General features: G+C 48.4%; 1 protein-coding gene across 1 annotated transcript in view; it reads right to left on the reverse strand.

Moving 5' to 3' along the window:
• MYO18B (myosin XVIIIB) overlaps positions 1-14,542 on the reverse strand; it is a 1,710,199-nt gene that overhangs the window by 268,003 nt on the left and 1,427,654 nt on the right. The gene's annotated exons all lie outside the window — the stretch shown is intronic.

A 14,542-nucleotide genomic window follows, 5' to 3' on the forward strand; every position in this document is an offset into this window, starting at 1 on the left:
TCACAGACATGGTGGTCTGCTACCCTCAGCAGGCCACCATACATGTGATGCTGCCATTCCTAGTGGGTCACACATTTTTTTATATAACTCCTTAATATTCATAAGGTAAGTCAAATTGAGACCTGATAGAAAATGGTAATGTGCGAACCTACTTATTAGTAAATAGGTCGGTTTGTAAATTACCACACTGTTTGCAAAATACTTGTCAAAAATTGCAACTCGTTCTTATAACATCTGAACCTCTGTCCCTAAAGGGAAGAAACTGGTTGAGAGGGAACAGTTCTATGGTTGATGGCACCACAGACATCAAGATTGATGTTACAAGAAGCACACATATCCCCATTCGTTCAATAGGGGGTGGCAAGAATCCATTTCAGAGGCCTGCAGATCATGCAGGTTTTCAGTTCAACCAGTTTCAAAACCATAGCCAGTATCATATATGGGATCGTGCTGGGCATAGGGAACTTGGAATAGTGAGCATTTCCATTAAAATATTCTGTCATTGGGGAACACTTCCACTGAGGGTAGGTTTGATACCTGGGTGTTTTTAGACTGAGTCTTACTCCCAAGGATAGGAATTCTCCATTTTGAATTTTAAAATGCAGTGCTTTGTGGGACAAGAATAGGGCACACTTTGGAGGAAACTGTCATGCTTCTGGGTGGTACCCTGTACCTAATTAGTCTGGGGTGCCCCCCCTACTTGTCACCCCAGTACATTGAATAAATATGAGAGAGCTGCATAGCAACTCAGATCTGCTGCCTGAAACTACAAGGAGAAGAAGGAGTGCCCTACTGGAGCTCTGGTCTACAACCTAAAGGCTTGCACTCCGAAGGACTGTGCCTGCTGCACACTTGGAACTACAGCCCTGAAGGCTTTGCCTTGCTTCAAAAAAGATTGGACTCCATGAAAGCAACTAATTAAGAGAGCTTACCTGCACCATCTCCCCCAAGACGTCCCCAGCCTGGAGTGCGTCTAGTTGCCTTTTTAGAATTTGGCCAGATGCAATGTGGGAACTGTAGTCCCAACTTCCGAAGACCAACTCAGAGACTTTGGAACCTTGGATTTGTGTTGTGGACACTTTGAACCCTCAAGAGGAACTTCAGGAAAAAGTTTAAGAAGTTTGGAAAAGTTTGGAGCAACTTTTGGATGAATGTTGATAAGGTGACAGACCCGTTGATTAGAGACAGACCGCAGAACCAGGACCTGGACTGGATTTCAGGTTCATACCACTGAAAGCTTCGGAGGTCAAGACTGCCAGGATTTCAGTGAAGCCTTGTGCTGCGCCAAGCCACCGCCATCGACTCGAATCATGACCTGAAAAGGAGCCTCGCTCATCGATGAGAGAAAATCGTACAGAAAAGTTTCTAATCATAGAGGTAAAATTGTGACTGGGCCCGGGGGCGCTAGAGTGCCGGCTGCAAGATGGCCACCACAAAGTGAGGGTCTGCAGGCTGGACGGAAAATCAATACTAATCCTGCAGTTTGGGCGACCATCACAGCTCTCAAATGTGAGGGAATAGCATTGATCATGTGTAGTAGACAATAACGGGAAGTTAAGACGGCCCAGATTGCTCGAGCTGGGCAGCAGAGGTGAAGGAACGGAGATCCGGGTGCCGCCTGTAGAGGCAAGATGGCGGCCCGATCTGAACAGAGCGAGCACAGACAAGGGCGAGCTCAGTGCGGGCGCTGGCATGGGAATAGCCACGCCATTGGCTCACTGCAGTGCGGCTGTTGTGTGGGGTGGACGAGTTGCACGGGTTGACGCTCTTTGCTGCTACTGGCCCGAAGAGAACCGTCCATAAGCAGACCCTGATCTGGACCTCCCATGCACGTGGGTGGAGGACCCCTATGAGGCCCGGAGTACCCAGAGGCTATAGGGAATGCACCGTACCACACAACCATGCACACCTGCCTGTCTCAAGTGACACAAACGGAGAAGCAGCAAGGCGTGACTCAGTGAGGGGGACCGGCTGAGAGGAGGGGAGGCTGTCTGGGGATCTGACTAGTGCAGCAGGTGGACGAAACTGGTGGACTGCGGCTGGGCCTTAGTGGACTGCGGCTTCTCCCGACTTGGCCCTGCTGACACCCGCTGTGCTGAAGATCCCGGCCTGGTGGGAACCCGGCGCAGAGAGGTACAGCACTGCTAAACATATCCCTGTGGCAAAGTAGGAGCCGCAGCGGGGGGGACAGATGGCAGCTGTAAACCCCCACCCTCCATTCTTCACCGCGAATATCCCGGGGGAGGAACAGCCTATGCGCATGGCTGTGGCCCGCGATGTGCAGTGTAGTAGACGGCACCCAATTTCATTGTGAGGCAAAGCCAGGTAACTCAGCACTGCATAGCTCTGTGACGAGTCCTGGCAGGACATAGCTGGGACAGGACGAACTCCATACGCGGCAACAGCTGGTGCCAGCTTAAAGGCAGTATCTAGGTACAACAAATAAAATTGGGAAAGAGGAGAGGCCTAGTGGATGTCGGACACCCCTTCAATGCATTGACTGTTGTACTCAGTGCTTGAATTGACTGTGGATCTTGGGGGGGGGGGCTGTGACATTGTGCAGGGGCACAAGGCATTGTGGGGCTTGGGGGGACTGAGACCCCATTGCTTCACCCCAGTGAGGCGGACACAAGGCAGGCACTACTGAGGCCCACCGGACCCCGCTGCTATCGACCCAAGGAGATCATCACATGTGCAGGAAGGCTCTGTGGGGACCTGCACCCCCACAAGATAGAGACACTGTAACAGGCATGACTGCCCTGGTAGAGTACACTCCTGACACTTGGGAAAGAATGCCAGCCATGGGCAAAGCAGATGCAAGGCAGCCAAAGATCTCCTTTGAGCAGTACAAGACCCCAAGGGAAAACAACCCCCTAGTAGAGGAGCAACCAGAGACAATCATGAACCCCTTATCGGCTCCAAAAGCAAACATCTGTGAAATGTTCACAGACCTAAAGCAATCCCCGTCAGCTATTCACCTCAAAATTGATTCTATGTTAGATCGCCTTGATTGGCTCAGGACAAGGTATGGACTCATAATGGATGCATTGCGGAGGTCGAACAGTTGACCTCAATGCTAAAAGATGAGGGAACTGCTACTCTCAAGAAATTGCTTTGAATGGAAAAGGTGCTGGAAGTCATAAGGAACAAAAATGAAGATTTCGAGGCCAGGTCACTATGTAGCAATTTGTGAATTCTTGGAATCCCAGAGACCACAGCAATGACCCAGGTTGAGGCCTATGTTGAGGAAATGCTCCAGTCCATCTTTGCTGATTTCCTGTCAGCGGTCTGTGTAGTTGAGTGGGCTCACAGATCCCTTGGTCTGAGACCCCCTTGGGAGCCCAGCAAGACTAATAATTGCAAGACTATTAAACTATAGGGACCGCGATGTTGTGCTTCGCAAGGCTCGAGACTAGCAAGAAACTAGGTATCAGGGTAATGCAGTTTAATTTTTCCACAATTTCACTTTGACTGTTCAGGCTGCCGGGAGAGAGTTTGTGCAGGTAAAAAGGTTGCTGCAGCAGCAGGACATCAAGTACTCTCTGGTTTTTCCTGTGACGCTCCGCATTTTTCACTCTGGCACAACCACATTCTTCACAGATCCCAAACTTGCCGCCAAGTTTGTATGCAGTCTCAAGCACTCCAAACCAACAGCATGTGCAGATAAAGGCCGAGAGGAAGAGGACCCTCTTAGTGAAAATGACTGAGAACCTGGTAGAGCGCCAAGATACTAGCTGGACTGGGGGCTCGGCGCAGCTTGATTCTATCCTGTGCTTCTCCACAAGTTGTACCTGAATATGGTTGCCCAACTGTTTGAGGGTCTCGCCCTCTCGATTGCTTCTCGTCCAGCCACCCAGCATTCAACCGCAGGGATATGCATAGTCCCTAGTGCTCCTCTTTGGAATGAGTTCTATATTATACCTAACAGTTGGCCACATATTGCCTTTTTGGGATAGGGGTAATACCTTTCAGCCATGTTGGGCGGCTGTAGTGGGTGGAGGGTGGGTATTTCTGGTAATCAGTAGGTTAAATTGGCTGCGATGTTCTCTTTTTTCTTCCTCCCCCTCCCTTCGCTTCCCCTGTCTGGCCTCCCATTAACTACAATTCAATTCAAAGTAGGCTTTATTCGATATCAAGTATCATAAAAGCATTTCAGAATCATAAAAAGAGAATAAAATTAACATTTCATATCAAAGTTAAAAAACATTAAAAGGGTTAAAAAAACCTTGCTATACAAGTTCACTCTAAAAAGGCGTGATATTCAAATGAGCATTTTACCATTAAGTATAAATGTACATATATTCTGTAACAATTATCTCGCACATGATAGGTGAACGACAATACTTAACAAAACATTCCTAAATGTGGATTTGCTCGTAGAGCCCTTAATTTAGTTACTAATTTTTGGACCTGCTTTCTTATTTTGTGCTTTTGTACGAATAATCCACACACATCCCAAGTACTTAGCAATGCCACATACGAACAGAGACCTGGATGAGTCTGTTCTCAGGATTCGTAGGGCCACAAGGTAGTTTGTAGTTCCCAGTTGGGCACAAATGGGCTTAAGCCATTTTGCCCTGGCCTGTGTGTAAGCTGGGCAAGCAAAAAATAGATGTGCTACCGTTTCTTGCTGGGCCTCAGAGCAGGGGCACTTCGCTAAGATGGATTTTGTGGGATCTTGTTTTGCCAGAGTGGTATTTAGGGTTAGGGACCCAAATCTGAACTGCATATATAGTGCCCTATCTCTGGGTATTCTGATGAATTCTAAATATGGTTCTAGGGAGCCAATTTGCTTGTGCTAAAGGAATTCGTCAGTTAATCTCCCAAGCCTAGAATTGAGTAAAAGCTGTGATTAACCCAATTCCAATAGGTCTTCTTTAGCTCCATCTTGGGGATTCGGCTAGGCCCAAATTAAGCAACAGGTCTTTCAAATCCCTTAGCCATTTAACCCTTTTGTTTGTATCCAGGGTAATCAGCTCGGAAAGGCCAGCTGCATAATTAGATAATTCTGGGGTGTGTCTTAGTCTTGCCCAGTACAAAAGGGGGTGAAGTCTGGCCACCTCGCTGAACTGGCATCTGCCCATATCAAGAAACAAAGGTTTAAGTGGCGTATTGATAGGGACAGATACCAGGTCTCTAAGGAATTTATTCGTGGATCTTTGGATATCTTCAGTTTTTTCAAAGCCCCATAGTTCGGCACCATACATTGCAGAACTCACTGCTTTTTCTTCATAAACTACTTGGGCCGGGGCTACCAATCTAGATGGAGAGGAACGTTGGTCCCTTGAGATGGCACCAGCCACCTGTTTATGATTCAATAACATCTTATTCAAGTGCTGCCCCCAAAGCATTTTGTCAGAAAGCCTAATACCCTGGTAATCAAAGGAATGGACTCTCTCTAGAGGGGAGCCGTTAAGAGTAAGTTTATTTCTAAAACGTTTCCCAGGATTAAAAGCCATAAACTTAGTCTTTGCGATGTTTATTGATAGACCCCTTAATGTACAAAACAATTGGAAGCGGGTGAGAAGTTTCTGTAGACCCATCGGGGTTTTTGATATTAGGAGGGTATCATCAGCAAAAAAGAGGGTTGCAATTTTTTCCCCCGCCAGGGTTGGAGCATCGGCTGGAACTTGGCTCAGGAAATTACCCACTCCATTCACATAAAGTGAAAAGAGGGTAGGAGCCATCACACAACCCTGGCAGACCCCCCTGTTGACCGATATCTTCTCAGTGGTGTGCCCTTGGTCCCCCCAACTGACTCGGGCTTAAGTGTCCTCATGAAGGCGTATTAGGAGAGTTAGTACATAGGAGGGTTTGCCTATTTCCTGTAGCACTAGCCATAACTTTTCGCGCAGCACTAGATCAAGGCCGTCTTGAGATCTATGAACGTGAGGTAGAGACTTCCCTTACCAATGACTACTATTTTCCAATAGAGAAGGAGCAGTCTAAAAACTTGGTCTACTGTGCTGGTGGCTTTCCTAAAGCCTGCTTGACAGTTGGAAAGAATGGCTTTATCCTCAATCCAGATCTGGATCCTATTTAAGAGGGTTCTGCCTACCACTTTCTGCGTGGAGTCTAATAAACGTATGGGCCTATAATTGGGAGGGTCCTGGCGATCTCCCTTTTTGTATATGGGAATTACCTCTGCTTCTTTCCATGAGTTCGGAACTTCCGCTCCTTCCATTATGTTGTTAATTAAGAGCAGAATATATTGGGCCCTCTTATGCGGTTCTAATAAGAACAGATCGCCCGGGATGCCATCTGGTCCAGCCGCCTTTGCAGGCATGATACAATTAATGGCACACACAATCGCATTCACTTGGAAGGGGTTAGGAGCTTCAAATTCAAGAGGGGCCTGACAGCGTTGCTGATTGGTTTTAGACAGCCCCTCAGCTTCCTACGAATATAACTGAGCAAAATGATCCCACCAAACCTGAGTTCCAATGTGATTTGGAATGGGGATGTTGTCACTCCTTTCTCTCTTCTTAATTAGAGCCCAAAAGGAAGCGGAGTTTCTCTTACTGGATGCCTCTTTTAGGTCCTCCCAATGGGCCTCCTCCCAGTCGCGCCTAGCTTGTTTCAGGGATAGATTATACTCCTTCCTCGCTATTTTAACCATGGTAGAGTTTTTCCTTTTTACAGCTGCAATTAGGGTTTGCCTATTCTCCTTGCAGATCTCTATATACCATCGATTAGAGCTTTTCAATTGCTTCTTCCCATGGCCAGTACGTGGCCCTCCAAGGAACTGGACACCAATCAGACCAATAGTTTCTTGGTGGATTAGGGGGATCCTCTCCCGCCCCTGCACTACGGCTGAAGCTTCCTCCAATTTACCGATCTTTGATACCAAAATTGAGGAGATATATGTTAACTTTAATTTTTCCCCTACCACCTTTGGCCAGCTTAGGCGCCTACCACAATTTGACAGGATTAGCTACTTGGTAGGGAGGGGTGTATTCGTAGTGATGTTAGGTTTTATATTGGAAGAAGCCCATCGATTCTTTATTTTTAGCATTAAAGGGTTGTGGTCACTATCAATGGTATGTCCCACCTCCATATCAATGACATCTGCCCATAGTCGCGAGTCCACCAAAATGTAGTCAATACGGGATGGGCATGCAAGTTTGTTGAAACTGTTTTCCCCCATGTATCAGATAGGGTTCTGCCGTTTGCAGATCTGAGACCATATTCCAGTGTTAAGGCATTTACTTGTATTATGATCTCAGACCATCTTTTTACTGGGGGCAAAGCTAATGGGGGCACTGCCCATTTGGTGTCCTCCTCCAGTGTCCCTAAATGGTCTTCCTAACTTAATGGCTCGAATGTGCAATTAAAATCGCCGGCCACGACAATTTTAGCAGAAGGGGGGCATTTAGATAAGTATTCTTCCAGATGACTCACGATGGCTGAGGACTTGCCATTCACAGTCCCTATTAAATAAACATTAAAAAGTTCCAATGAGTCACCACCCTTAGGACCCTTTAATGTTAGCCACATGATGTCGTAACTATCGACGTCATGGGTGGAAACTGACCAACCCAAATCTAATCTAATCCATGCTGTTAAGCCAGTGTCTAACCCAGGGTGGTGTGGAGTGCAAAAAAACGATGGATTTAGGCCCAGATCCTTGTACTGGGGTGAATGTATGACATTGTTCTACATTCTGTCCATCAACAGTGTTTTTTGCAATTTCACCCCGAGTGGGCTGGGATGCTCAGACGTGAGTCCCAGGCTCTCCACACCACTGGAGTCAAGCTATCCATGCTGATGAAGGCTGATAGCCAGAAACCGGTCCTTGGATGCTTGATTCCGGTCTGGGAAAGACATGGCTTGGTAGTTCGGACTGGACTGTTCCCATGAGGCACTGGGTCAGAGCTGATTTGCATATAGCCAGTGTCTAACCCAGGGTGGTGTGGAGTGCAAAAAAACAATGGAGTTAGGCCCAGATCCTTGTACTGGGGTGAATCTATGACATTGTTCTACATTCTCTCCATCAACTGTGTTTTTTGCAATTTCACCCCGAGTGGGCTGGGATGCTCAGACGTGAGTCCCAGGCTCTCCACACCACTGGAGTCAAGCTATCCAGGCTGATGAAGGCTGATAGCCAGAAACCGGTCCTTGGATGCTTGATTCCGGTCTGGGAAAGACATGGCTTGGTAGTTCGGACTGGACTGTTCCCATGAGGCACAGGGTCAGAGCCGATTTGCATATAACCAGTGTCTAACCCAGGGTGGTGTGGAGTGCAAAAAAACGATGGATTTAGGCCCAGATCCTTGTACTGGGGTGAATGTATGACATTGTGCTACATTCTGTCCATCAACTGTGTTTTTTGCAATTTCACCCCGAGTGGGCTGGGATGCTCAGACGTGAGTCCCAGGCTCTCCACACCACTGGAGTCAAGCTATCCAGGCTGATGAAAGCTGATAGCCAGAAACCGGTCCTTGGATGCTTGATTCCGGTCTGGGAAAGACATGGCTTGGTAGTTCGGACTGGACTGTTCCCATGAGGCACAGGGTCAGAGCTGATTTGCATATAGCCAGTGTCTAACCCAGGGTGGTGTGGAGTGCAAAAAAACGATGGATTTAGGCCCAGATCCTTGTACTGGGGTGAATGTATGACATTGCTCTACATTCTGTCCATCAACTGTGTTTTTTGCAATTTCACCCCGAGTGGGCTGGGATGCTCAGACGTGAGTCCCAGGCTCTCCACACCACTGGAGTCAAGCTATCCAGGCTGATGAAGGCTGAAATTCAGAAACCGGTCCTTGGATGCTTGATTCCGGTCTGGGAAAGACATGGCTTGGTAGTTCGGACTGGACTGTTCCCATGAGGCACAGGGTCAGAGCTGATTTGCATATAGCCAGTGTCTAACCCAGGGTGGTGTGGAGTGCAAAAAAACGATGGATTTAGGCCCAGATCCTTGTACTGGGGGAATGTATGACATTGTTCTACATTCTGTCCATCAACTGTGTTTTTTGCAATTTCCCCCCGAGTGGGCTGGGATGCTCAGACGTGAGTCCCAGGCTCTCCACACCACTGGAGTCAAGCTATCCAGGCTGATGAAGGCTGAAATTCAGAAACCGGTCCTTGGATGCTTGATTCCGGTCTGGGAAAGACATGGCTTGGTAGTTCGGACTGGACTTTTCCCATGAGGCACAGGGTCAGAGCTGATTTGCATATAGCCAGTGTCTCACCCAGGGTGGTGTGGAGTGCCAAAAAACAATGGATTTAGGCCCAGATCCTTGTACTGGGGTGAATGTATGACATTGGTCTACATTCTTTCCTTCAACTGTGTTTTTTGCAATTTCACCCCGAGTGGGCTGGGATGCTCAGATGTGAGTCCCAGGCTCTCCACACCACTGGAGTCAAGCTATCCAGGCTGATGAAGGCTGATAGCCAGAAACCGGTCCTTGGATGCTTGATTCCGGTCTGGGAAAGACATGGCTTGGTAGTTCGGACTGGACTGTTCCCATGAGGCACAGGGTCAGAGCTGATTTGCATATAGCCAGTGTCTAACCCAGCGTGGTGTGGAGTGCAACAAAAACGATGGATTTAGGCCCAGATCCTTGTACTGGGGTGAATGTATGACATTGTTCTACATTCTGTCCATCAACTGTGTTTTTTGCAATTTCACCCTGAGTGGGCTGGGATGCTCAGACGTGAGTCCCAGGCTCTCCACACCACTGGAGTCAAGCTATCCAGGCTGATGAAGGCTGAAATTCAGAAACCGGTCCTTGGATGCTTGATTCCGGTCTGGGAAAGACATGGCTTGGTAGTTCGGACTGGACTGTTCCCATGAGGCACAGGGTCAGAGCTGATTTGCATATAGCCAGTGTCTCACCCAGGGTGGTGTGGAGTGCCAAAAAACAATGGATTTAGGCCCAGATCCTTGTACTGGGGTGAATGTATGACATTGGTCTACATTCTTTCCTTCAACTGTGTTTTTTGCAATTTCACCCCGAGTGGGCTGGGATGCTCAGATGTGAGTCCCAGGCTCTCCACACCACTGGAGTCAAGCTATCCAGGCTGATGAAGGCTGATAGCCAGAAACCGGTCCTTGGATGCTTGATTCCGGTCTGGGAAAGACATGGCTTGGTAGTTCGGACTGGACTGTTCCCATGAGGCACAGGGTCAGAGCTGATTTGCATATAGCCAGTGTCTAACCCAGCGTGGTGTGGAGTGCAACAAAAACGATGGATTTAGGCCCAGATCCTTGTACTGGGGTGAATGTATGACATTGTTCTACATTCTGTCCATCAACTGTGTTTTTTGCAATTTCACCCCGAGTGGGCGGGTATGCTCAGACGTGAGTCCCAGGCTCTCCACACCACTGGAGTCAAGCTATCCAGGCTGATGAAGGCTGATAGCCAGAAACCAGTCCTTGGATGCTTGATTCCGGTCTGGGAAAGACATGGCTTGGTAGTTCGGACTGGACTGTTCCCATGAGGCACAGGGTCAGAGCTGATTTGCATATAGCCAGTGTCTAACCCAGGGTGGTGTGGAGTGCAACAAAAAAAAACGATGGATTTAGGCCCAGATCCTTGTACTGGGGTGAATGTATGACATTGTTCTACATTCTGTCCATCAACTGTGTTTTTTGCAAGTTAAGCCTCCTGAAGGCCTGCCTTTCCCAGTGGAGACTGCAGGGGTATGGAACGTAGTGTAGCCAGAATTATATAGCGCCACTACACTCCAAGTCTCCTGGAATAGATATAGGTCATTAGTTTCCACAAACCCATTCCATGAGGGTATAGACATATTTGTTTTAGCCCAGCTATATTCCAGGAGAGGATTTTTAGATGGGTTTGGGCATTAGAAGTTGGAATGAGGGTATCATTGTGGTTGGCATTATTTGGGAGTATAGGCGTAGGAGGAGCCAGTAGGTACTTTTCATTTTGCAAGGCAGGGGATCTGTGCCAGGGAGGGTTTTGCCTACTCTCTCCTTCTGCAAATAAATTCTGGTGAAGTCAATCGTTTGCGTCCAGTTTTGATGAAGACCCTTTAATTCCTGGAACAAACTCCTTCACCCCACTACAAACAATTGCAATGTGGAGGCGCCTTAATTGAATGCAGGAGGTGTCTGGGGAGGTCTTTCGAAATTCAAGTGCTACTAGGTTCTCGGCCAGGCTAGCATCTACCAAAGTTAGCTCAATACTATCAAACGTGGAATTAGAGGAGGTGCATCTCCTGGCTTTAATTATGTCCTCCCTGATAACAGAGCGGCACCCTCACACGTAGTGGATCCAATGGATCGATTTATTAATGAATGAATCACCGGATTCGGGTCTTCTAGGGACACTAATTTTGGGAACATTAACCATAAAAACTATGTTTGGTGATATATTTTCGTCCCTGGTATTTCTTGGGCCTGGGGGTGCTGATAAAGCCGGGAGAGTGTAAGTGGCTTGAGGTTTAACCAAAGAGGTTTGGTTAGTGACTAAAGGGCGTAATCTATCCACCCTCTCCAAGGTGTGTTGGAGCCCATTCGGTGTGCTAATTCGTGCGCCTCCTTTCCCCCTAGATGGTTCCGACGTGGCCCCTGCTATGTCTAGAGTATTAGTTCTTTGGCCGCCCAAAGTATGAAGGGGTTCTTGGGCAAGGTACAGATTCAAACCAACTTGGCTAATATTGGTTTTAGGGTTAAGTGTGGAAGTGACAGTTGCAGAGAGCTCCATAATCATGCTTCTCATCTGCTCAATTTCCCCTGTAATCGCCCTAATAACCGCTACTAAGTCCTCATTGGGGTGGCTACAGGAGCAGCTATGTGACATCCCAAATCTATCGGACGAAAATTGTGGTATTATTAGATCAGACTGATCACTAAACGAGGCAAGGGGAGCATATCTATTAGAGCACTGAACGTTGAAGCCCACCTTACTTGGCACCCCGTCCGCCTGGGCAACCCTGAGATCTTGACCGTGAGGTTCTGCTTCTACCTGGGACAGACTCACACACCCCTTTTTTCCACCCTGTTTGGTTTTTTGAAAAATGTGTGGGATTACTATTTTTTGGGGTAGAACTACGGGGCTCTTAGTTATTGCTTCTTCCTCTTGAGTACTAGCATCCTCTACTAGGATATCTTCGCATTCCTGTATTATATTATCAATCCGTCCATTACACAGTTAGCTGCGGCGCTTTTAGCCAGTTTTCTCTGCCTCTTTTTCTTCCTTTGATCTATTGTCGGCCCGTTACATCCCCCAGCACCCTCCATTACTTTCCTTTTCCCCATTGATCTAGTTAGGCACCACTTATGACTTGCAAACAGAGACATGATGGTAAAGATGAGCGCCTCAAGACAAAACGCCGGGATGACAAACTCAGCTCAGGGCACGGAAGCAGGTTGGGTGGATTGTCCGGTCACAACAGTTCGCCAGAAAGTCAAAACCTCACCGCTTTAGTTCAAATGCGGAATAAAGGGACCAGGCCCTGCCCTGCCTCTTCCTGGCTCGGACGGTCTCAGACGGGCCCGCCCTTGGCCCGGGCTTTGCCCGGCGTCCGCCCCCGGTCGTCCCGCACCGCAGGCGTCTGTAGTCAATTAAGTAACACCCAGTGAAGAGGGGGAGGGGCTGCAGGTGTGCTCGCAGCCCCGCTGCTTCCTGGGCCACAGAGTCCTCAGTGCTGGCCCCCGCTGCTTGCCACAAACCCTGGCTCTGCGACGCGTCTCCCCATTAACAGGAGATGGGTGCCGTCTTGTAGCCGGTGTACAAGGATCTGTGTGCTTGCATGCATGGGCATGACTGCTAACAGAGTGACCACACTAAAAGCGGTAACATGGAATGTACATCACCTGAATGATTGTAGAAAAGTTCAACTGTTTGCAGCGTATCTTAACCCTAATGGTTCGGACATCTGCTTTTTGCAGGAGCTGCACTTGTCGGGAGCTAGATGTGCGTGCCTGCAGGTGGGTTGGATGGGAGAAAAATTCATAGTAGGTTACTCAAACTATGCTAGGGGTACAGCCATCATTGTCAGGAGGGGGCTCCCGTGGCACACGTGCACCGCGCTATGCGACCCTCAAGGGAGATACATAATGGTTGCCGGGGTGCTTGGAGGTCATCCGGTCAGGCTGATATTGGTGTATAGCCCCAATGTAGATGATCCGCACTTCTTCAGTGAGGATTGGCGGCTAGCTGAGACACTGGGCCCAGAGCTATTTTATGAGGGGGGATTTCAATGTGATCTTAGATCCAGAAAAGGATAGATCAGGCAGATCCCACCAGCCTCACCCGTGAATGGCGGAACAGCTGCAGGTCCTCATGGAGCAACATGACTTGGTAGATGTCTGGCATGTCGACACCTTTACAGCAGGAGGGAACATGTGTATCCACAGCGGGCCCACCTGGTTGTCGACACCTTTACAGCAGGGAGGGAACATGTGTATCCACAGCGGGCCCCACCTGGTCCAGGAATAATTATTGGTTAACATCCCGAGATGTAGACACTTGGGTCCCCCTAGCACTCACCTCACCCGCACCCTCTCAAATCATGCTCCAGTTCTGCTCGATCTGTCGCTGCCCGGCATCCTGGACAGAGTATACAGCTGGATGCTCCCCTCTGGCACACTTCAGGACCAGGATTTCCAGAAGGCGATCATGAATTCTATAATTGAATATTTTTAGATAAATATTGGCTCAGTGGACTCCCCGTTCATGTTGTGGGCGGTATTTAAATCTGTTATTAGAGGCAAGTGCATCGCCAAGCAGGCAGTTGTCCTGCGCTCACTTAGAGGGGATCTCAGGCGCCTTGAGGGAGAGATACGGGTGCTTTAGTCAGAGTACTTCATGTCCAGTCAGTTAGCGACTCTAGGACGAATCAAGGAAAAGGTGGTGGAGTTTGAGGAGGCAGCACATAGAGAGACTCGCTATCTGGGGAAAGAGACATGTGCTCCCCAATATGGCGAAGGAGATTGAGCTGAGAAAACACTGGCAGGCCTCCTCAAAAAACCATGGGCAAACGAATACATTAGCGATCTACGCATCAGTTTTAATGGACTTGTTGACAGGAGACTGTACAAGCAGAAATTCTTGCCTACTACTCCTCACTATATGCTGTGCACCATTCAGAAGCACATCCCGATTTAACCCCCTTTTCTCAATTGAACTGGTACGGCTAATTGACGGCATTGTAGATACCTTGACGAGCCGTTTTCAGGGGAGGAGGTGATTTGTGTGATTCGGGCCATGCCTGGCAACAAAGTCCCAGGGTTGGATGGACTTACACCCACCCCCTCAACATGTATGAAGAATTACTGGAGTGGGGGGCTCTCCACTCTCTCAAAAGGCACTAATTGTAGCTATTCTCAAACCAGAAAAGGACCCACAGCTGTGTGATCCCTACAGACCACTATCGATGATCAACCTTGATAATAAGATTCTCGCAAAGCTGCTAGCCACCCAGATGCTCCTTCTGCTCCCCACTGTGCTTAGACTTGATCAGTGTGTCTTCTTTTCTGGCAGGAGCACATCTCATAACCTCCGCACTGTTTTTGCGACCATGCAAGAAATAGATCCCGCCCTTCTGGCCGCCACTATCTTTTTGGATGC

Source organism: Lissotriton helveticus, chromosome 11 (assembly GCF_964261635.1).
Source record: "Lissotriton helveticus chromosome 11, aLisHel1.1, whole genome shotgun sequence".
In the NCBI taxonomy this organism is placed as follows: domain Eukaryota; kingdom Metazoa; phylum Chordata; class Amphibia; order Caudata; family Salamandridae; genus Lissotriton; species Lissotriton helveticus.